This window comes from Orycteropus afer, unplaced genomic scaffold, assembly GCF_000298275.1.
Source record: "Orycteropus afer afer isolate SDZICR_OR568_19922 unplaced genomic scaffold, OryAfe1.0 scaffold00001, whole genome shotgun sequence".
In the NCBI taxonomy this organism is placed as follows: Eukaryota; Metazoa; Chordata; class Mammalia; order Tubulidentata; family Orycteropodidae; genus Orycteropus; species Orycteropus afer.
Window position 1 is genome coordinate 14,668,373 of NW_006921588.1, and position 24,716 is coordinate 14,693,088.

The 24,716-nt window shown below is 39.4% G+C and overlaps 1 pseudogene; it reads left to right on the forward strand.

The window, feature by feature from the left end:
• The first annotated feature begins 10,677 nt into the window (after positions 1-10,677).
• Positions 10,678-11,615, forward strand: LOC103205837 (annotated as a pseudogene).
• Positions 11,616-24,716: the final 13,101 nt, after the last annotated feature.

A 24,716-nucleotide genomic window follows, 5' to 3' on the forward strand; every position in this document is an offset into this window, starting at 1 on the left:
TACTTGTTGGGACAAAAAAAAAAAAAAAAATGATCAAAAAAAAAAAAAAAAAAAGTGCCATTGTTGTCTCGTTGGCATTGTCCTGGTCAGTTGGTTTTACTGGAGTAAAAGCTCTGTTCTTTGATCATAGACTGGACTCTCATCTCTGTCATGTCTTTGAAGCCTGCATATAACCAGAAGAGGTAAAAGAGTATAGGTGGTTTGGGACAAACCTAGCATTGTAGTCGCTGGAACCCAGGCTTAAAAGAGAAACAAACAATATATAAAATGACTAATAATAATAATAATAAAACAGGCAAAAGGTCAGAAATGAACAGAATACTGTGTCAGGAAAGGAATATTTTCTGATATGAAAACTACTAAGTATGCATTCTGTGGATTACATTGATTCACTATGGGAAAATTTCCCAGAACTCATCTACCATATATTGTATTAGGAACACAAGTAATGTGTCCTCATAATGCAGCCAACACCACAGTAAGCCATTAATTCATTCTTGGGAGATGTGATCTGTTGTAAAAGTGCTTATGTTGACATCAAGAGGAATGATAAAGTAACAGAAGTAAAGAGAGACCTGGTGTTCCTCTTGAGAACATCATGAGGAAAGAAAGTTGAGAAATAAGATCTTGTCCACTTCTCTCTAGGAGAAGAGAAGAGAGCTCGTGAATTCTCTCTAGGAGAAGAGAAGAGAGCTCGTGGAACAGCAGTGCTGGTAGCAGGTGGAATGCAGATAATAAAAGCAGAGACTACAGGAGAATGAGATAGAGATAGACCTAGTTTTGAATCCTAACTATGCCGGCGTGGCCCTGGGTAAATCAACTAAACCCTTTTCTGCCTCAGTTTCTTTCGCTGTAAATCATCATAATGATACTGCTAACTTAATAGGAGTATTTTGAGATTTATAAAATACCATCTTTTAAATAGCTTGATGTACAAAAACATTCAACAAATAATAAAATAAAAAATGACAACAAACCTTCTTTAAGTAGAAATATTATAGCAGCTAATTGTAACTCATCATTATTCTAGCTTAATAGAAATATTTCTAAAGAGCTTGCAACTATCATTTCATATTCTACATATTCTAAGGGACCTTTTATGTTCTTCTTCTTCTTCTTCTTTTTTATTTTTTATTTTTTTAAGAAAGAGGAATTAGCTCAAGCCAGACAACAAATGCCCTGAAATGTAAAATAATAGTTTGCATTTTTGGTTTTAAAAGTTACTTATAATATGTATTGTTGTTGTTGTTATGTGCTGTTGAGTCGGACCCGACTCATAGCGACCCCTCCTTGGGTTTCCAAGGCAGTATCACTATGGAAGTAGATTGCCCCATCTTCCTTCTGAGGAGTGGCTGATGGGTTTGAACCACCAGCCTTCTGGTTAGCAGTCAAGTGCCTTAGGCACTACGCTACCAGAGCTCCCTTATATGTATTGTTGTTGTTGTTGTTGTTATGTGCCATCAAGTCGGCCCCGACTCATAGCGACCCCTCCTTGGGTTTCCAAGGCAGTATCACTATGGAAGTAGATTGCCCCATCTTCCTTCTGAGGAGTGGCTGATGGGTTTGAACCACCAGCCTTCTGGTTAGCAGTCAAGTGCCTTAGGCACTACGCTACCAGAGCTCCCTTGAGAGACATTAACAGATTAATAAACTTATAAAACTGAAACAATCAGTTGGTCATACTCTTTTTTTTTTTTTTACTGGGAAAAGAATAGAGTGAACTGTTTCTTGGTAGTGGACAGTCATTAGAACAGTGCTTTGTGTGAAAGCATTAATTGCCCTGATGACTATAATTCCTAGTCTAGTTTCCTTTATGGAGATTTGGTCTTGAATATTGCCATTCATCCCTCTTTCCATCTAAGTTATGATCAAAAGAGAATAATTATGAAGATTTGAGTCAAACAGAGATCATAACATTACCATTATTACTAATGAAGAGTTATGTCAGCAATATGCATTAGTATTCTTAATATTTAAGAATAACAAATATTTTACTGCTTGGTGCTCCAGTTGACAAGAATTGCCAACTGTAGACATCCCTTGGGAACTATAGGTCTTCAGGCCAAATACACTGTGTTCTCATGTTCTCCCACATGAATATTTAGAGATGAAATCAGCTTGAAATGAACATTAAGGTCAGTTTTCAGAGAAAATGAAGTCATAACTGGGCAGTTTTATCCCTTTGCCTTAGTGATCAGGTATGTGATATGCCCACTGTAGGCAAATATCTCTGGGCTTTCAGAAGTAAATCTTTTCCTATGATAAGCCTAGTCCATAAAAAAGAAGAGTGGAAAAAGAAAAAAAAAAAAAAAAAAAAAGCTGATATTCACCACCATAGTAAAATTACTAGTGGCACTTTTATTTGCATAATTTAGTTTTTACAAATCTGTTAAAATACAGAAAAAATATTTTTTATCCTGTGCTTTCTACTCAAGGACACAACCTAAATAATTTCAGTGTTGTTATCTCTTCATAAACACACTTAATGCCTAATATTTCATTGACTGGATTTAGCATAATTTATTTAACTGGTCACTTTATAGTTACTTACAGATTTCTAAATTGTTTCCAGATTTTCTTTTGTTAATATAAATAATACTGCTGTAAGTATCATTCTCCATAAAAATACTTTACTCTTTCAGATTTTTAACCTTAAGATAGATTCCCAAGAGTAGGATTTCACGGTCCAATAGCAAAATATATTCCCTCAAGACTTTTTTAGTAGGAGATAAAGCACCAAGTTTTCTCCTAATAAAAATCTAAGCAGTTTTCTAAAATTTGGTGCCTGAAGGTTGTCCTGATGGGCTGTATTTTAGGAATGTCAACAAGCCATTTGGGACCTGTATATGGGAGTTATAGTCTGTCACTGAAATGAATCATTCCAGTAGTACTGCTACCAGGACAAAATGCTGACCTTCAGTGATGCTGTTCTGATGCATGATAGAAGTGTACAGAAAACTGAACACCATGTGAACCTGATGAATTCATTAAGAAGGGAGAGAACTAACATTTGCTGAGTGCCTAATTGGCTCCAGGCAAACTGTTAGTTATTTTACATATCTTAATGCTGGAGTTTCATTGTGGGGTTTGTTGCCTGAATCATACCACTCATCACTCTTCCTCTCCAGTGTTCTAATCAGTAAAATGTAACAGCAGAAACCTGATTTAAATAGGGCTCAAGATTTCAGCTGTATTACTAATACAACTAGATTGAAGTATGTGACAAAAATGAAAATGAGAAATCAAAAAACCCAAACTCATTGCCAGCTTGTTACTTCTGATTCATGGTGACCCCATGCATATCAGAGGAGAACTACGTTCCTTAGGGTTTTCAATGGCTGTAATCTTACTGAGGTCAAAGTAGATTGCCTTTCTTCTGAGATGGGTGGATTCAGACCAGGGCTTCAAACTGGTTCATTCTGATTCTACCCTCTGCTCAGAATTTGCATTTCTACCCCAGAGAGTATACTGAATCAGAATCTACATTTTAACAAGATCCCCAGGTTATTTTTATGGTTTTCAGGGTTGCAAGGATAGTTCAACATTGCAAAATCTATTAATATAAATCATTACCTTGTTGTTGTTGTCATTGTTAGATGCTGTCTGGTTGGCTCTGACTCATAGAAACCCTATGTACAACAGAACGAAACACTGCCCGGTCCTGTGCCAGCCTCACAATACTTGCTATACATTAGTTCATCATTGCAGCCACTGTATCAGTACATCTCATGGAGGGCCTTCCCTTTTTTTGTTGACCCACTGCTTTACCAAGCATGATATCCTTCTCCAGGTATATCCTTTCTGACAACATGACCAAAGTAGGTGAGATGAAGTCTGGCCATTCTCGCTTCCAAGGATCATTCTGGCTACACTTCTTCCAGGACAGATTTGTTAGTTCTTCTGGCAGTCCATGGTACCTTCAGTATTCTTCACCAACACCACAACTGAAAAGCATCAACTCTTCTTAGGTGTTCCTTATTCATTGTCCAGCTTTCACATGCATATGAAGTGATTGAAAATACCATGGCTTGGTTAGGTGCACCTTAGTCTTCAAAGAGAGGTTAAACTCACTGCTGTGGAGTTGGATCCAACTCATAGTGACCCATCCTTGGGTTTCTGAGGTGGTATGACTACACAAGTAGATTGCCCAACCTTCCTTCTGAGGAGTGGCTGTTGAGTTTGAACCACCAGCCTCCTGGTTAGGAGGCAAGTGCCTTAGGCACTATACCACCAGAGCTCTCCAGAGAGACATTAACAGATTAATAAAAAAGAAAACCCATGTAATCATATTAATATATGTTTTTTCATTATTGCGTTTGCTGTACACATCTAGAGAGTACATTTTAGTTCACACCCCAGTTTGCAAATGGCTTCTAGTGATGACCAGCAGATTTTCTAGTCCATAAACTTGTATGGTGGAAAATAAGAGAAGGAAGGGTATGGAAAGAATTTTTGACTTCCTCTAGGAAAGCTAAAGTGTCAAATCAAGTTCACATTGGTTCAAATCAATCTTATGGGGTCCAGAATCATTACATGGTATGTGCTGATTAAGATTTCTCTAATGAGTAATGGAATAGATTTTGTGTCTTATTAAAATGCAAATTTTCCTGTCAGGGATAATACATTCATTCACATTTGCCAATTATAGCAAAAGAGATTTTGTTAGGGGAGTGGAGAGGAGGAAAAATATATTGGATACTTATTATGGGGAGAAAGGTGCATGATCAAGAAGGCAAAAGTACTTCAGGAGATCAATTTTACTGACCTAATAATTTGGCTTACCATGAGTCCTGGTGGGAAATGTTCTGAATGTCTAAACTCTAATCACAGAAGCCTGAACTGGAAAATGAAGGGTGTATTCAAAGAGAGGGCAGACAGGGAAGGGGATTAGCATTCATGTTAGGCCTCCTTTGGTCCTAGCATTTTGACAGGCATTTTAATAATACAAGCTCTGTAATTATTCACAATTTATAGATGAGGAGACTGAATTTTAGACAGTCTAAGTAACTTGCAGAGGAGTTCTGGTGACTCAAAGCCTAAAGCATTTGACTGCTAACCAGACGATGAGTGGTTCAAAACCACAAGCTGCTCCACGGAAGAATGATGGGGCAATCTACTTCCATAAAGATTTTCCATGTTGGAAACCTAAGGGAGATGCTGTGAGTCAGAATCAACTCAATGGCAGTGGGTTTGGTTTGGTTTAATAACTTGCACAAGGTGACTAGGGTGTAGTAAATTATCTGGTATGGCTTTTCTAGCCATAAGTCTTTGTAAACGCTACAGTGGAATTTGCTGTGAGCAACTGAGGAGCTCCTGATTGTAAAAGTTATCCACCTGGGGTATTTCTGTTGGGAGTAGCACAAAGCAATGTTCTGGGAAGTTCGCTATCTTTCATGTGCTTAGAATTCTGATGTTATGATTGGTTAGTTTGGCCACTCTATCAGGCTCAAACGGAGGCCTCCTAGAGGCAGAAGTCTCTCTGACTGCTGGCAGAGAAGGACGTGCTCCTGAGAGAAATGCGCTCTTGAGAGAAACGCACTCCTGAGAGACACGCGCTCCTGAGAGACACGTGCTGCTGGGAAAGAGATGGAAGAGACATGCATGGCTGAGAGAGACACCGAGGGACATGTACTGCTGGGAGAGAGACTGTGAGAGACCATTGGCTGAGAGATGGCAGGCCGAGAGAGACTGAGCGTTTTTCCTGAATTTGAATTGTAACCTGGTACTTCCCTATTAAACCCCATAATCTGTGAGTTCTGTGTGGCCACTGCAGTGAATTATAGAACCCAGCAGAAAGGTGGTGAGTGCTGTGGGAGGAACGGTTGGTGTCAGGGTTGGTGAAAGGGCTGGATGCAGGCATCATGTCTGGCCTCGCAGGAATAGGCCTTGGGCTACTGATGGTGATTCTGTCTTCCTCTTGTGCAGTTAGAGGAGGTCCGAAGATGTGGCCTCCTTGCCCCTTTGGCAGTGACACAGCTGTTAAAGTGTTAAACAAATTTTAATTCCAAATTTGTCTGAATCCAAAGGCACTATTGTTTCCAATAAAATAATTAAAGAAAAGAAGGTCATATTCATTGAGAATACGAGATAATCATTACACAATTCTATTGTACATAAAAACCAAATCAACTCACTGCTGTTTGGTCGATTCTGACTCATAACAGCTCTACAGGACAGGGTAGAACTACTCCATATGATTTCCAAGGTTGTAAATCTTTTATGGAAGCAGATTGCCACATCTTTCTACTGTGGAGCAGCTGGTAGGTTTGAACCACCAACCTTTTGGTTAGCAACTAGCGTTTAACCACTATGCTACCAGGGCTCCTCATAGTGTACATAGCATGTAGATATTTCATTAACCAACTTACTAAAAACTTTAACGATACTCAGAAGCAGAAAATGTCCTTTTTGTTAAATACAAAGAAGAGATATTACCAGAGCGATTATTTTATTCTCCTAGTATATATGTTTAATTAGGCATTTAAAACTAAGCAAGCCATTTGTCTCTTGTTTGATGGTCAAGGTTTTATAAAATCACTTCTTTTTGTCTATACACACATATATCTCTATCTATATACAGTAAAACCTGTGAAAGCCAGAATCCATGTAAGGTAGAAACCAATCAGAGGAAGAAAACTCAAATATTTCCCACTAATAGAGAGCTGTAGAAAAGTGGTAAGATTGCATCCTGTCAAAGCAGAAAACTGCAAGGCAGTCCCATCATTTTCTGGCTTTTACAGGTTTCATTGTGTATGTGTATGTGTATACCTTCTCCTCACTTATAAATATGGTTAGCTTCCAAAATTCAGGTCGTTAGGCAAGTATCAACAGTTACATGAAAATGGAGGATGACCACATCAAATCACAAAATGGAAGAGGACTACATCATTATATAACTGCCAAATTACATCATTATACATAATTATGCATAATTACATATGCATGCCAAAACACTGAGAATAATGGCTCAGCCAAGTTGTCACTTAACTTTAACTGCCACAGTCAGCTTTATTCTTGCTTCACAACCCAGTGCTCATTACTACCATTGTCAATGTGAAAAATAGTCATATAGTAGATTTTTTCTATTGTCATAAATGTGAAATTTTGGATAACAAGATAGGTGATAAGTGAGGAGTGTGTATACACATGTATGCATATGCACACATGTGTATACACATGTAAACATAGATGTGCATCTATGTACATGGATATGAATATATGCATGTATACACATGGACATACCTCTATACATATATGTACATACATGTTTACATATGTGTATTCACATGCACATACATATATACATATATACATGCACATATCTGTATATACATGCATACACATACATATGTATGCATGTTTATGAATACACATACAGATATATGCATGTATATACATGTATACACATATACACATATGCATGCACATAGTATATATACACTTATATATGTATACACATATTCACATGTAAAGATATATGTATGCATACTTATATAAATATAGATATATGTATACACATATACTTATATACATACTTACGTTTTCACATCACATGCTTGTGTGTACATCACATGTGTGTAACACATTACACACATATGCATATGTAATACACACGTGTGATGTGTAGAGATGTGTGTGATATATACACATTTTTGATGTTCATATACACATGTAATGTATGCAAGTATACATAATGCACATATATACACATCACACACATATATACATATCATGTTGTTGTTTGCCGTCGAGTCGGCCCCGACTCATAGCGACCCCTCCTTGGGTTTCCGAGGCAGTATCACTACAGAAGTAGGATTGCCCAACCTTCCTTCCGAGGAGTGGCTGGTGGGTTTGAACCGCCAGCCTTCTGGTGAGCAGTCAAGTGCCTTAGGCACTATGCTACCAGAGCTCCCATACATATCATACATGTATACATATCATACACATGTATACATAACACATATACATCACTCATTTATGCATATATCACATCCAGGGGGCAATCTATTTCCGTAAAGATTTATCATCTCTGAAACCCAATGGGGGTTGCTATTAGTTGGAATTGACTTGATGGCTGTGTGTTTGGTTTGGTTTTTGTTTACATGTATATATATCATAAATATGCAAACATATCACAATATAAGTACATATACATATACACACATATGCATACACACACATATGCAAGCACACACATATGTGCGTGTACGCACACACATGTACAAATACACATGTGCATATGCACACATACCAAATTTCTGTGGAAATCACATATGCACACCTGTTGTTGTTGTTGTTGTTATGTGCTGTTGAGTTGGACCCGACTCACAGTGACCCCTCCTTGGGTTTCCTAGGTAGTATCACTACGGAAGTAGATTGCCCAAACTTCCTTCTGAGGAGTGGCTGGTGGTTTTGAACTGCTATCCTTCTGGTTATCAGTCAAGTGCCTTGGGCACTACGCTACCAGAGCTCCCTATACACACATAACAACATATATATAAAAAATAAACCAAACTCACTGCCGTCAAGTTAATTCTGATTCACAGTAACCCCTCCTTGGGTTTCTGAGGTGGTATCTCTATGGAAGTAGATTGCCCAGTCTTCCTTCTGAAGAGTGGCTTGTAGGTTGGAACTGCCAGCCTTCTGGTTAGCAGTCAAATGCCCTAGGCACTATGCCACCAGATCTATATGTATATATATGGTGCTTGGTGGCACAGTGTGTAAGGCATTTGGCTACTACTCAGAAGGTTGGTGGTTCAAACTCATCAGTTGCTCTGATGGAGGAAGATGAGGCAATCTACTTCTGTAAAGATTTACAGCCTTGGAAACCCAGTAGTGGTCTCTATGAGTTGGAGTCAACCCAATGGTAGTGCGTTTGGTTTGGGATATATGTATATATATTTATATATAAAAGATTACAAAGGTTGTTTTTTCAGGAAACTCTATCCTTGACGTGAATATTTGCATAAGGGTTTTTTGTTTGGGTTTCTAGTATATGCTTCAAAGCAGAGTAAAATAAATAAATAAATAAAATAATGAGTTTGTTTTTTTTTTTTTTCTGAGTTAGAATTGTTTAGCTTAAATAAGGTCATTATAGCTTATTTTTTTCTCACCATTTTATTAGTTTTGACAGTCTACATTGGGTAGAAAATATATATGTCACAAATACATTCAATCAAATTTTCTAAGTACTTTTGTCAGTTTAGTTTTGGAATGCAGGGAATTATCTCCTAACATTTATACCTCTTGATAATAATTCTTACATATGCTGATTAATTTTGAATACCTTGTAAATAGGTATAGGTAATAACACCTATTCAGGTGAAGACACACCAGAACCTGAAGTCTTAAATTCAGCTGAACACTTTTATAAAGTTATCATTCTGGAGTATGCAGAGTTATGGAAGTTGCCATATTGGGTTTATCTAAAATGATCTACCTAAAATGGCATGAGGTTAATTATAAGGTGGTACATGTATACCAATATTTGGGAGCAAGGAGACTTGGATGATATGTGAATTGTTACCATTATTTCTCAGTCCTATTGTCATTCTTTTCACTCTAGGGAAATTGTTGCTAAAAGTTAATCCTGGAGTGATGTGAATAGCAGAGTGACAACTCCATGAGTCAACTGACACCTAAACACAAAGATGACAAACAGAAAAACACCTATAAACACAAAGATGAGATGAGTGATACCTTAGAATGGGATTTCCAACCTATGGCAGCAAGACTTTGTTGTTGTTTACTGAGTCTATTCCAATTTATACCAATCCTACAGAATAGAGGAGCTCTGATAGCATAGTGCCTAAGGCACTTGACTGCTAACCAGAAGGCTGGTGCTTCAAAACCACCAGCCACTCCTCGGAAAGGAAGGTCAGGCAATCTACTTCCATAATAATACTGCCTCAGAAACCCACGGAGGGGTCGCTGTGAGTTGGGTCTGACTCAATGACACATAACAACAACACAACTACAGGACAGATTAGAACTACTCTATATAGTTTCCTAGGTTGTAATCTTTATGCAAACAGATCACTAGGTTTGTTTATCCCAAACCAAACCAAAAACCAAACCCATTGCCACGGAGTTGATTCCTACTCATAGCGACTCCTATTGGGTTTCAGAGGCAGCAAATCTTCATGGAAATAGATTTCTCTGTCTTCCTTCAGTGGAGAGGCTGGGGGGTTTGAACCGTCAGTCTTCTGTTAGCAGTTGTAATGCCTTAGACTAATAAGTTAGAACTGCCAATCTTTTGGTTAGCAGCCAAGCTCTTAACCATTGTGGTGTCACCAGGGCTCCTTACAAAGACTGTTGTTGTTGTTATGTGCCATGGAGTCAGCCCTGACTCATAGCGACCCCTCCTTGGGTTTCTGAGGTGGTATCACTACAGAAGTAGATTGCCTAACCTTCCTTCTGAGGACTGGCTGGTGGGTTTGAACCACCAGCCTTCTGGTTAGCAGTCAAGTGCCTTAAGCACTATGCTACCAGAGCTCCTTATTTGTTATCATAAAGTAAAAAGAAGATCAAAACTTGCCTAAAGAATTGAAAAATTGAGAATTGTGGGGTGGGTGGTCCCTAAGGGTGGAAAGAGCATTTTAGAAAGTTACAATAGCCAGAACAAAGCTGCAAATGATCCTAGTTAGAAAAAGTGAAAAAAATCTACGTATTGGGAGCATGAAGTTTGTATAGTTTTATGTCCTAGCTATTAAAAACTATGATTCATAGACTAGCAGCATAGCCCAGGAGCTTATTAGAAACACAGAATATCAGGCACTAACCCAAACCTACTAAATGAAAACTTGCATTTAAAAAAGATTTTCAGGTGATTCATGTTGTTAGGTGAATCATTCCCAAATGCTGGCCACCAAAGTAGAATAATTTCTAAGTATGAATGCCCTGAAGAACTAAAAGTAGAAATTCTCATTCAGCATGGTGGCTACTTGGCCCTCCAAGCTTGGCCTCTTTAAAGGCTTTACCACCCAGCCCCTGTGTGCTGTGGTTTGTGTCAGTCACCCCGGGACCTTGGTGGGCTGCTGCCACTGCAACTACTGGCGTCAAGGAGACACTTAAATGTGAGAACCTCAAAATGAGACGATGTATTTATAAAGATCCCAAAATAAATGATGCCATGCAAGAACCAGTTAACTGTACAAACTACACGGCTCATATTCAAGATTTTCCAGCACCCAACATAACTTGTAAGGATTTCAGTGGCAATGAAAAACATTTTATTAGCAATGAAGTTGGTTTTCTCAAGGCCATATCTTGCAGAAATATAAATGGAACCACCAGCCTTCTGGTTAGCAGTCAAATGCCTTAGGCATCCTGCTACCAGAGCTCCCTTAGTGTTTTTGGTTTATTCATACAAAATGGTACTTGCTATCTATTTTTTTTTGGATGGTTGGGAGTAGATCAATTTTACCTTGGATATCCTGCTTTGGGTTTGTTGAAGTTTTGCACTATAATGTTTGGTGGAAATGGGAGCCAAATTTATTTCAATGCAGATTGCTGGACCTTCAGATGGAAGTAGTTACATTATAGATTACGAGGGAATCAGATTTAAAGCATTGAATATCACTAATGAGATATTTAGAAAAATAGCTGTATCTTAATATTATAAAAACAAAGAAATGGATTTGAGTCTCCCTGATTTTAATGGAGAACTTTATGTGTCAATTTCCAAATTTTACCTTTTCATTCCCCACATGTCTTAATGGACAGAGAATGAACAAATCTGTCTCAAAGGAAGTACAGCCAGAATGCTCCTTAGAAGTGAGGATGGTCACATTTTGTCTCACGTACTTTGGGCATGTTATCAGGAGGGACTAGTTCCTAGAGAAGGTCATCATACTTGGAAAAGCAGAAGGACAGCAAAAAAGACAAAGACCCTTAAAGACATGGATTGGTATGGTAGCTGCAACAGTGAACTAGCACAGCAATGATTGTGTGCAGGACTGGCAGGTGTTTTGTTCTGTTATTATATAAGATTGTTATGAGTTGGCACTCATGACTCAGCACCTAACGACAACATATGAATTTTATTATTTATAATTTTTTTGTTGTTTTAGTTAAGAACATATTCTAAAATTTATTTAATAGGCCTTTATTTTGAGGGCTATATAATTGATACAGTCTTTCTGAGGTTGCTATCTCTATGAGATAGATAGCTAATTGCCCTGATATTCCTTAATGTCTTTCCAAAGGCAAGTTGCCACTTGCCATTTTTGCTTCTGAAAAATAAAATACGACCTGTTAAAAACAAACAAACAGACAACAACCTAACACATTTTTTGGCACTCTTCACTAGAGGTGACTTTGATGTATCATTGTATCATAGCCCTCAGCCTAGGACAATATTTTCCTACTTTGACTTGATCTACTTTTGCATCATTGCTTTGAAACCTTGGCTATACATTAGATTTGCATGAAGAGCTGTTAAAACAAATATTAATGGCTGGGCCCTACTCTGAGAGATTCTGATTTACCAGGTCTGGTGTGAGACTCAGGAATTCATAAAGTTTTATAGTTTGTCAGTGACTTTAATGTACAACCAGGATTGAGAAATACTATTCCTTATAGTTAAACAGTGTAAATGGGAACAAATGAAGAGATGCTTGGGATTTTTTTTTTTTTTTTTTTTAACAGAATAGTTATAGATGAGAGAAACCTTTTAGGACAGCTCATTTTATGGTGGTCTAAAAGGGATTAAAAGAGAGAGAGAGGAGGAGTGTACCTGCAATAATTTAGTTGAGAGTTGTTGGATTGAAATACTGAGTAAAAATGGGAAGGAAGATTTTTGAAGAGACATTTAGAATGACATTTAGAATAACATTTAGAATAACAAGTCTTTGAGATTATTTCTTTTCGTGTAGTGCCTAAGGCATTTGACTGCTAACCAGAAGGCTGGCAGTTCAAACCCACCAGCCACTCCTCAGAAGAAAGATTGGGCAGTCTACTTCCATAGAGATACTGCCTCGGAAACCTAAGGAGGGGTCACTATAAGTCAGATCTGACTCGATGGCAGTGAGTTTTTTTTTTTTTTTTTTTTTGAGATTATTTCTTTTTGTTGGAAGTGTGTTCAACAATATGAAAGACTGTAGAGATGTTAAGAAAAGTGAAGGTTGAAAGAGTGCTTTGGATTACACAGGATATCCTAGAGGACTTTTGAGCAGTACTATTTAAGTATGGGGACGGGGACAGAATTTAAAATAAAAGGGATTATAAAGAGAATTGGTAATGAAAAAATATGGCTGTGAGGGGAGTTCATTCAAAGTTCTCAACCAAAAAGACAAAAGATAATATGCTGCTAAAAAAGAAAGTCTAGTGGAAGTTGTTTTAAAGAAGGGTTAGCTCTCCACACAGGATGAAGTCAGAAAAGATGTGAAATAGAAATCAAAACCTCCAACTTTTTTTTAGTACATTTAAACAATAGACAATGAAATTTAAGAAGTACTAATTGGTGAGAATATTTGTCAAAAGATACTTTGGGTTAAAAACAAACAAATACACATCTGAGAATTGTTTTGGACTTTGTCAAAACAATTTTTTCACCTCACCTTAATCCACTACTTAGGGACTTCTGAGACCACTGAACCATTGTAACACAAATTACATCTTACAACACAACTGGGTGTAAACAAGTAATGTCTTTGAATTTTGATAATTGATCTTCTTTCAAATCCAGTCAATAGTGGGGCTGGTGTGGATAGAGGAAAATTATACTGTACCGAATTTCACCTGCTGAAGGTTATTGAGTCTCTTCTCACCTAAAATAGCCTCTTTTGGGGGAAATAGTTAATTAATTGAAAGTTCAAAATTTTTTTCTTTCTTTTTATTGTGATTTGGGTGAAAATTTACAGAGCAAATTCACTTTCCATACAGCAGTTCACATACACGTTGTCTCATGACACTGACTACAATTTACCACAATGCAACAGCTCCCCTCCTACTTTCTCCCGATAGTTACCTCTTCCCTGTGTCCATCCCTCCATGCACTCCTGCCCCCTGAGCTGTCTCCCTATGCATAAGCAGCCCTTCTTTCTCCCATTATTGTTCTCTCCAAAGAGTGTATCTACCTCAGGTAAATGTTCAACTCATACACCTGTATTTTGTTTGGCTGGAAGCCACAGGTGTGGGTTCAATTCCAGACTTGAAGGGCAGCTAGAGGTCAGAGTCTCAGTGGTTTCACCAGGCTCTATCAGACCAGCACACCTGGTTCCTCCTTTTTTTTTTTTTTTTTCTCCAAATGATTTTGAGTTTTGTTCCACATTGTTCTCCCTCTCTATCCAGGATCTCCTACATAGATCCTCCTCCAAGTGGTTGACAGTGGTAGCCAGGCACCATCTAGTTCTTCTGGTTTCATAGTTGTATAGGCTGTGGATCACATGGTGTACCAGTCGCTAGGACTAATTGTTTCCCTGAATCTTAGGTTTTCTTCATTATTCTTTGCTCTGGACAAGGAGAAACCCATCATTGCATCTGGATGGCTGCTTGCAAGCTTTTAAGATCCCAGTCGCTATTCGCCAAAGTAAGAGGTGGAACAATGTTTTGTGTAGTATGTTATGCCAGTTGAGCTTGATGTCCCCTGTGACTATGGTCCTGAGCCACAGGTTCAACTACTCAGTCCCTCTAGGTAGCTGGCTGTGACCAAGAAGTGACTGCAACCTTGACCCTTGTCAAATTTACTATACACCTGGGAATTCAGATCATATGAATAAACTTATAGGACCACTGTCTTCCAACCCTATACATGGTCTTGGGTACACTCCCTGCTTCACAGACATACATACTAGTTCAGCCTGTCCACCCATCTATCCACCTGTATACCCATCTTTGCCTTCACTTGACAACGTAGTACTGTATGTGCAAAAGGGTTCATCTTTGTTGTCTGTACCTCCTATGTACCTCTCTATGTCTTTCTCTTCCTTAATGTCACCATGTTGATCACTCACGTTTGGTACATTGCCCTTCTCTTCACCCAAATCAATACTTATCTCTACCTATCTAACCGTGTTCCCTCCCCTCCCCTCCCACCCCTGTTGTTGTTGTTATGTGCCGTCAAGTTGGATCCGACTCATAACGACCCCTCCTTGGGTTTCTGAGGCAGTATCACTATGGAAGTAGATTGCCCCATCTTCCTTCTGAGGAGTGGCTGGTGGGTTTGAACCTCTGGACTTCTGGTTAGTAGTTAAGTTCCTTAGGCACTATGCTACCAGAGCTCCTCCTCCCACCCCTGGTAACCAACAAAGAAAAATTCCTTCCAAAGATAAACCTTTCCTTGATTTTTACAATAATGGAATAATACAACATTTGTCCTTTTGTGATTGACTTATTTCACTCAGCATAATGTCCTCCAAGTTCATCCACATTATGCGGTGTTTTGCAGAGTCTGGGTTATTCTTTAGGGCTGCATAGTATTCCATTGTGTGTATGTATCATAATTTGACTATCCATTCCTCAGTTGATGGACACCTAGGTTGTTTCCATTTTTTGGCTATTGTAAATAGTGCTGCGATGAACATGGGTGTGCATATGTCTGTTCTTGTCATGGCTTTCACTTCTTTAGGATATATACCTAGTAATGGAATGGCTGGGTCAAATGGTATTTCCAATTTCAAAAAAGTTCAAATTTCTTAAAAGACTGCTTCTCTCCTGTCTTAAAGATTGCAAAGTTCTCTCCTTCTCTTCCTCATGAGAATATCCATTTGTAGGGTGGGGCCAGGGTATGGCTGCCTCATGGTGGATGTTGTGTGCAGTCAACCAAAAACCAAATCAAACTCCCTGCTGTCGAGTCGGATCTGGCTCATAGCAACCCCTCCTTAGGTTTCCTAGGCAGTATCACTTTGGAAGTAGATTGTCCAACCTTTCTTCTGAGGAGTGGTTGGTGGGTTTGAAACACCAGCCTTCTGGTTAGCAGTTACATGCCTTAGGCACTACGCCACCAGAGTTGATTCCAATTCACAGTGAAACTATACAACAGAGAACTTCCCCATAGGATTTCCTAGGCTGTAAATCTTTTTTTTTTTTTTTTAATTTTTATTTTTTTTATTGTGATTTGGGTGAAGATTTACAGAGCAAATTCACTTTCCATACAGCAGTTCACATATACTTTGTCTCATGACATTGACCACAGTTTACCACAATGCAACAGCTCCCCTCCCACATCCTCCCCATAGTTACCTCTTTAGGCTGTAAATCTTTATGTGAGCAGATTGCTAGGTCTTTTCTTCCGCAGAGTAGCTGAGTGGTTTCAAACTGCTGCCCATTTGCTAAGTAGTCAAACCCTTAGCCACTGTGCCAACAGTGCTCTTTTTCTTTATCTTGTCCTCTCTATTCAGCTGACTTTTGCCTTCTCTCTGTCTTAAATTGGTCTCCATTTCAGTAAAAGAGATAGGTCTGGTCTAGTTAGAAGTGTGCTTATCCTACCTTGATTTTTGACTGTTATGTAGCACCCTCTCCTGAAGTCCACGGTCCCTCCCACTTGGCCCCTGTCATGATGCCTCTGTTGTCTCCTGTCTTGGCTCCAGATTGCTAGTTGTCCAGCGTCCCTCTCAGCCCTTGGAAACCGCAAGTCAGCTGTGGTGAACCAGAATGCTACCTCATGTCCCTCTTAGCCACCCAGATTATGAATATACTACAATTACATACTTCTTCTACCATTGATAGGCACAGTGGCACAGTGATTAAGGTACTCAGCTGCCAACCAAAAGGTCAGTGAGCCCCTGACTATGGGACATGAGCTTCTCATCATAAGCTGGAATTAGTAGATCACTGAATTGTAAAGTTTGGTGAGCACAATAACAATTGATAGTGCAAGGAAATGGTACATTTGAGATCAGGCCCATGCAGCTCAAGAGGGCACAGTAAATTAATTATGTGAACAGGTGATCTGGATCCTCTGTCACTTACCTCTCTCTGTTACGCTAATATATTTTCCTTACCTCACATCTATGGCTTATTCATCAGTTGGCTCCATGATGTAGAACCAAACATGGGCTACTATCTCACTGAAGTCCTACTCAAGGGTAGCCATAAAGGACAGTTATAAGGAAATATATTCTCAGTCATATCAGCAGAGATATGAGCATTAGGCATGTTTGTTAATTTTATATAAGAGAGAAGTGACCTGAGGCAAGGTTACACCTTCCAGGAGGATGGTGAGTAGTTTGGCTGGTCAGGGATCTGGAAAGGGTAAGATTAGAAGAATGGGGACAAGAGACTGGGGAAAAGGTATAGACTGGAACTATGAATGTGTTTGGCTCCTCAGTCTCGTGTTACTGCCTTCTGTGATGTATCCAACACAAGACTGAACAACCACGTAGACAGAATGATTATTCTGATATGTTAGCCAGTTTCTGTCTTGGGCCACCTCAGTGCTTGGCAGTGGTAGCAGAAATAGAGAGCACACGAGCCCTATAGCTTGGATGCCCACTCACCAGGCTGGTCTAGCTACTGTTGCTGCTGAATGATGGACCTGTCAGAAGCAGAGATGGATGCCAGCTGGGCTCCTTGTAATAGTTAAGGTTGTATGTCAACTTGGCTTGGCCATGATTCTCAGTGGTTTAGTAGTTATGATATAGTTATCCCCCATCACGATATCTGATATAATGTAATTATTTTTGTGATGAGATCTGCTATGAGCAATCAATCAGTTGAAAGGGAGTTTCCTTCAGGGTGGGGCCTGCTTCCAATAGATACGGAAAAGCTTTGGCAAAGCTCTCTGGCATTTTGCTCATGATCCTGCATCTGATCCATCATCATCTCAACTTGAACCAGTAGCCTACTATATTGCCAATCCTGATCTTGGGATTATTGCCTTTGCAACCTGTGAACCAACAGCCTGCCATTTTGCCTGCTGGTGCTGGATTTCTCAGCTTCTCAAGCCAGCAGTGTCTGTATTGCCTATCAGTCTTGGGTTCACCAGCCCCTGCAGCTGTATGAATCAGAAGTCTCCAGCTTGACATTTGACCCGTGGACTTGGGACTTGCCAGCCTCTACAACTGCATGAGCCATTTCCTTGAGATATATATATTTTCTCTCTCTCAATACATACAAGCTATCTTGGTTTTGCATCTCTAGAGAACCCAGCCTAAGACACTCCTGACATGTTGGGCAATCTACTTCCATAGTGATACCTCCTCGAAACCCAAGGAGGGGTTGCTATGAGTCAGGTCTGACTCGGCGGTACATAACAACAACAACAACAACAGATATATTATTATCCCTTAAGAAGATCAGCTAGTCGCTTGTTGGTAAATTGTTTACATCAAACCCCTTCCACTCTTAATATTCTTGACAATGAATCTTCTTTATTTAAATTGATACTTTCTCTGAATATGGGTTTCCTTCCCTGGTAATAGTGCTTCTGTAGCTCACACCACCATTCAAGTACTTACACAATGCCTGATTTACAAAAGCAATACCATATGGCATCTTCTCAGATCAAGGGACTCATTTTACAGACAAAGACTTAGAATTTTAGGTTCTGACCCAACATTTTCCCCTTCAGGCTTCACATATGATAAACCTGTTCCTACTATGCCTGTCATCATAGCTTTGTGTTGAACTATGTGTCTTAAACAGGGCAAAGACATTCTAGCTATGCTGCTATTTTAATTAGTGCCCGTTGACTCATTTATTTGCAAAAGAATTTATTAGCCATCCTTATATATTCTCTAAATTTTAGGTAAAAGACTCAAATGTTGGATTAACAAACACTTTCCTCTTGAGAGAATTTATAGACTGAAATGAACACATAAATCAGTAACATGTACTCATGAAAGATGAAAATCGCCTTACTAATAGTAAGATTTGCTTTGTATAAGTTTGTATGTAGAAAAGAGTACAATACAAATGTAATACATGTTAAATAAAAATCTTTGGTTTTTTTGGTTTTGACTTAGTGAAGATGATGTTTTTCTTGGGGGAAAATGAATGAGACTAAATTTTGTAAAGACATACATTTTTATAGCAGCTATAGACAAATTTCCCACATCTCTAAATTTTAATGAGCATAGCCAGAAAGGATCAAAATGAGATTCCTCCACCCCGAGATTTTGTATTAAAAATACAAATAAGACTCTAGGGGGCACTCTATTCCCATTGGTTTTCAAGACATGGCGAAATTCTTTTTAAACCTAGAGATGAATGCAGGTATTTGAAATTCATCATGAATATGTTCAAGAAGGTTAGAATTCTTATGCAACATCTTAGATATTAGTATGGAGTAGTTAGATTTTCATATTTTATGTTACAGGTTTTCACTTGGGATAGTTTATGTTCTTTAATGCCTAGGATACAATTAAGTTTTCAGGAGGATATAAAAAATTAAAAAATTAAAAAAGCTAAACATTATAGTATGTAGAGTGTGGTTGTTTTTCTCTACGTATTTACATTTTACTTAACTACTTTACTTGATTGTGATTACTAGTAATACCATTATTAATAATATTAATATTAACAAATTTAAGTCAGAGTTTGGGATGTTTTCTTGGGGTGAGATTATCACAGTGCTTTGATACAAGTAGCCTGGTTCTCCATGCACATTAAATGCATATGGGAGATTGATTCATAGTGACCCCCACTGGTTTTCCAAGGCTGTAAATCTTTATAGAAATAGATTGCCTCATCTTCCTCCTGTGGAGCAGCTAATGGGTTTGAACCTCCGATCTTCTGCTTAACAGCCAAAGGCCTTACCCATGGTGCCATTAGAGCTCCTTGTATGGGAGATAGTGCCTGTATTATAGTAAGTGCTAACTGAATGTTCTTTAAATCTGAATCTGAAGTTAGAAATGATAACTTTTAATACTAATAAATATATCACATGTCTGTATCTGTGCTGTTTTTCTTGGGCCATTCACAGTCTAGGTGGTGGTAAAAATCTGGTCATCTGGTGTCTTATGTGGAAGCTCTGGTGGTGTAGTGCCTAAGGCATTTGCTAACTAGAAGGCTGGAGGTTCAAACTCACCAGCCACTCCTCAGAAGGAAGTTTGGGCAATCTACTTCGTAGTGATACCGCCTCGGAAACCCAAGGAGGGGTCGCTATAAGTTGGATCCGACTCACCGGCAGTGAGTTTTTTTTGGGGGGGTGTCTAATTTAGCCCAGTGACCAGTTTATTTCCAGATTTAAAAATCTGAATTTGACAAACAATACTCACAACTGCCCCATTTTCTAACACCCAGCTACATTATGTATTTCCTTACCTGTTTGGTATCCAAAGCCATTTAAAACCTCTGCATAGACACAGGGTCTTTTGCTTGCAGCAGGTGTCTCTCTTGAACACCGTTCTGTGGTTAAGTGGGGGCTCGCTGTTGTCAGGTGCCATCAATTTGCTTTTGACCCCATGTGACAGAGTAGAACTCGCTTCCTAGGGTTTTCCAGGCTGTAATTTCTACAGGAGCAGATTACCAAGTCTTTCTGCAGCGGAGTGGCATGGCCGGAAGAGTTTGAGTCACCGCTCTTTTTGTTAGCAGCTTAGCCCTTAACCAATGACTACCAGGGGTGCTTTATTGTCTCATTTGCCTGGTTTATTGGTCCCTGTGTAAAAAACAAGGAGTTCTGGTGGTGCAGTGGTTAAAGCGCTCGCCCGCGAACAAAAGGTTGGTTCTAACGCAGCAGCTGCTCTGCGAGAGAAAGATGTGGCAGTCTGCTTGGAAATACTATGAGGCAGTTGTACTCTGTCCTATAGTGTCTGGAGGACAATGGGTTTATGTAAAAAGCTCTTTTGCTTCGTGCATCTCTTCCCTCCTTACAGCGAGGATTTTATTCTCATTTGTAGGCTCAACTCAGCCAGACCAGTCCAAGTCAAGAGGAACTAAAGCAGTTTTAGGAGTAATTCATTGCTGCTTTTCTTGTTCTGACTTGACTTTAGTGTTAATGACTTTAGTGATGCACAAACTTCCCATCCGTTGCCACGTTACCAGGAAGTGGGTACTGAATTACCCAACCCCCCATATTTCTGAATTTTGTGTTGCTCACCTCCTAGCTACCTAATTCCTCCCCCAGTAACTTGAATCCTCTTTCACTCTTACTGCAGTTCTGGGTGAAGTCTAGGCCAGTAGAGGGAGCTATGATACCTACTGCCATTTACCCACATTCTACATTCTCATTGCAGCGTTTCTTCTTCACTATAATATCCTTCTGATACCAGTACTTGCCCTCATACTTTTTATTTAGTATCAATAATCCCTTACATTTATGCAATACTTTCAAGCACATGATTTCATTTACTTATCATATCAGCTCTGATATTAACATCCATAAAATGAATATCTCCATTTTCTTTATAAAGATGATAAAAATCTGGCTCAAAGAGCCAGGATTTGCACTCATATGTTCAGATTGCAGATATCAGGGCACTCTCGTTATTGTTGTTGTTTGCGTGTTTAAATTGATTTTAAAAAACCCTCACTGCCATCAAGTCCGTTCTGACTCATAGGGACCCCTCCTTGGGTTTCTGAGGTGATATCTCTACAGAAGTAGATTGCCCAGTCTTCCTTCTGAGGAGTGGCTGGTGGGTTTGAACCACCAGCCTTCTGGTCAGCAGTCAAATGCCTTAGGCACAACTGGTAATAGGCTTTAACTGCTTTGGCTGGACTTGTTAATCATTACTAAATTGAATGAAGCTCTGATTTTACATTTTGAGGCCTCATTTCCCAGCATTTTTGCTGTGTGCATCTGAATCAGAGCTTGCCTGGCCCCAATAATTTGGATTATTATTTTATTAGGGATGAGGCTTATTATTTCTAGGGTGCAGAATGTCACACCAAGCACACAGTGGCATCTTGTCAGATAATGACTGGACATTCTCTTCTCAAACAGTACATCCTAAACTTACCTAACAAGAATCACTCAGGGCATTTGTTACATGCACAGATGGCCACATAACCTGACATTTTCTCTGGACACACTGAGGTTCAGGAGGGCTGGGCTGTGGTTCAGTAGGTATGGGCAGGGTTTTTAAACAAATACTGTTGTTGTTGTTGTTATGTGCCATCAAGTCGGACCCGACTCATAGTGACCCCTCCTTGGGTTTCCGAGGCAGTATCACTATGGAAGTAGATTGCCCCATCTTCCTTCCTGGCTGGTGGGTTTGAACAGCCAGCCTTCTGGTTAGCAGTCAAGTGCCTTAGGCACTATGCTACCAGAGCTCCCAACAAGTACTGTAGGTAATTCTTTTATCTTCAAACAAATTTGGAAAACAACTTCCTAGAACAGGGTCTATCAGAAGAGATTGAAATTAATCTATGTATACTAATTTGTCTTATCTGTGTTCTCAGTAGATGAATGTGAGCATCCTTCTCTCCGTTTTCCTCTTTGCCTAGCTATCAATGACAGATTCCATTTTGATAGCTTCTCAGCCCACAATTGGGACAATTGGGAGCCCTGGTAGCATAGTGCCTAAGGCACTTGACTGCTAACCAGAAGGCTGGTGGTTCAAACCCACTAGCCACTCCTTGGAAGGAAGGTTGGGCAATCCTACTTCCGTAGTGATACTGCCTCGGAAACCCAAGGAGGGGTCGCTATGAGTCAGGTTTGACTCGACGGCACATAACAACAACAACAACAGCCCACAATATAATTTGCATTTGGAAAAACAATGAATCTAAAGAAGCTTCCTTGTCCTGAATTGAATTGGAGTAAATGATTTTGAAACTCTACCCACTTAAGATAATTTATGCTTTACTATACAACAGTATTTTTGAAAGGATACACATTGATGGAAAGAAATTCGAACCAGATTGTATTTTGACTTAAATCCATTCCTTATCTCCTCAGAAGAAGGTGACATGTCTTTCTCTAAATGACTCCATCCCATGAGGTCCTTGGGCACATTATAAAAAGCAAAGCACACACATAAATATTCACAAGAAAAATAACCAATTATATAATGGTTGTTTGGTAAGGAAATAAGATGTTCAAGAAAGGTGTGCAATCTAACCCAACCATGTTCATATTGGAAAAAGATCTGAAATAAATTCTGAGCTTCACAATTGCTAATTTACCCATTCAAGAATCTCTATTGTTATGGTCCTTCATCTGTGGGAGCGTCATCCTAATAAAGTACATGGAAAGGAAGAGGGCTAAGAATGAGGTCAAGTTGCTGCCATCTCCCAAAAGAAGAGGCCTCGTGAAATAGAGGCACTTAGGAGGATTTGACCCAGTAAGGAGCCCTGGAGCACAACTGTTAAGCTCCTGGATACTAATCAAACAGACAACAATTCAAACCCTGCAGCAGCTTTGTGGGAGGAAAGACCTGGCAAAGTGCTTCCACAAAGATTACAGCCTAGGAAACCCAATGTGCAATTCTGCTCGGTCTTAGAGGATGACTATGAGTTGGAATTGACTCATCCATATACAACAAGCCATGGTTTAGGGACTAGTCCTTAGTTGGGCAGACTTAAAATTCTAATTTAGTCAGTTTGTAATTTCTCAAAGGTGAGTTCCCAAAACAAAAATAAAATCAACCCAACAATCACAAACCTTTTACATTTTGATTTAATTCATTTTTACTTTTAATCCTTTGGTTTAATTGATTTTAAAGATTAGAGTGCCAGTTTATTACTTTGCTGTTACTTCTGTGTTGGAAACTGGAATCTTCTTTTTCTTCATGTAATCCTACATGGAAACAAGTATTATTACCAGGAGGAAGTCTGAGCACTAAATTTCCCATTTTTCTTGACCCAATCTGGATTGGAAAGACTCTTCTTTTATGATTTTACACCCGATCATTCTTTCTGATTAACACATACTTTCTTTGGCTATAAGGAGCTCTTGTGGTATGGTGCCTAAGTCATCTGACTGCTAACCAGAGGGTTGGTGGTTCAAACTCACCAGTCACTCTGTGTAAGCAAGACTGGGTATTTTGGTTACCTAGTGCTGTTCTGGTAGCATAGTGCCTAAGGCACTTGACTGCTAACCAGAAGGCTGGCTGTTCAAACCCACCAGCCACTCCTCGGAAGGAAGATGGGGCAATCTACTTCCGTAGTGATACTGCCTCAGAAACCCAAGGAGGGGTCGCTATGAGTCGGGGCCAACTGGACGGCACATAACAACAACAACAACAACAATGCTGCTCTAACAGAAATACCACAAATGGGATGGCTTTAACAAACAGGAGTTTATTCTTACAATTTTGGAGGCCAGAAGTCTGAGTTCAAAGTACCAGGCTCTAGGGACTGGGTGAAAGCCCCTCAACCTTGGGCTTCAGCTCTGCCTCTTGCTCCTGGCCACTGAAGCTAGAGACTTTTCTTCACTCAGGCAGCCACTGGCTTCTGAGACTGACAAACTCAAGGTTGACAAGTGAAAAGGCACAGTCCTGATATCACCAAACAACACAGCAGGCCACTAATTCAAGTCCAGAAAAAAATCCCAAAATCAGCAGAGCTTGGCAGGCTGCTGAACACTGATTTGTCTACATGCAGGATTCAAGTGTGCCAAAAAGCTGGAGCCGTTCCCAAAGCTGCTGCTTATATACAGAAGCAGACCACATCCCTAAAGCAGCTACTCAGCTGCTTGTGGTAGATCCCACCATGGACTTGATTGCCACTCTCGTCATGGGAATAACTACCACCAGCTGCCCAACCACTCAACCAGGCTACCTCGGAAACCCAATGGAGGTCACTCTGAATTGGAATTGATTCAGTGGTTGTGGGTTTGTTTTTTGGTTTTTCTTAGTTCTTACTGTAATTATCCATGAGCAATCTAACATATA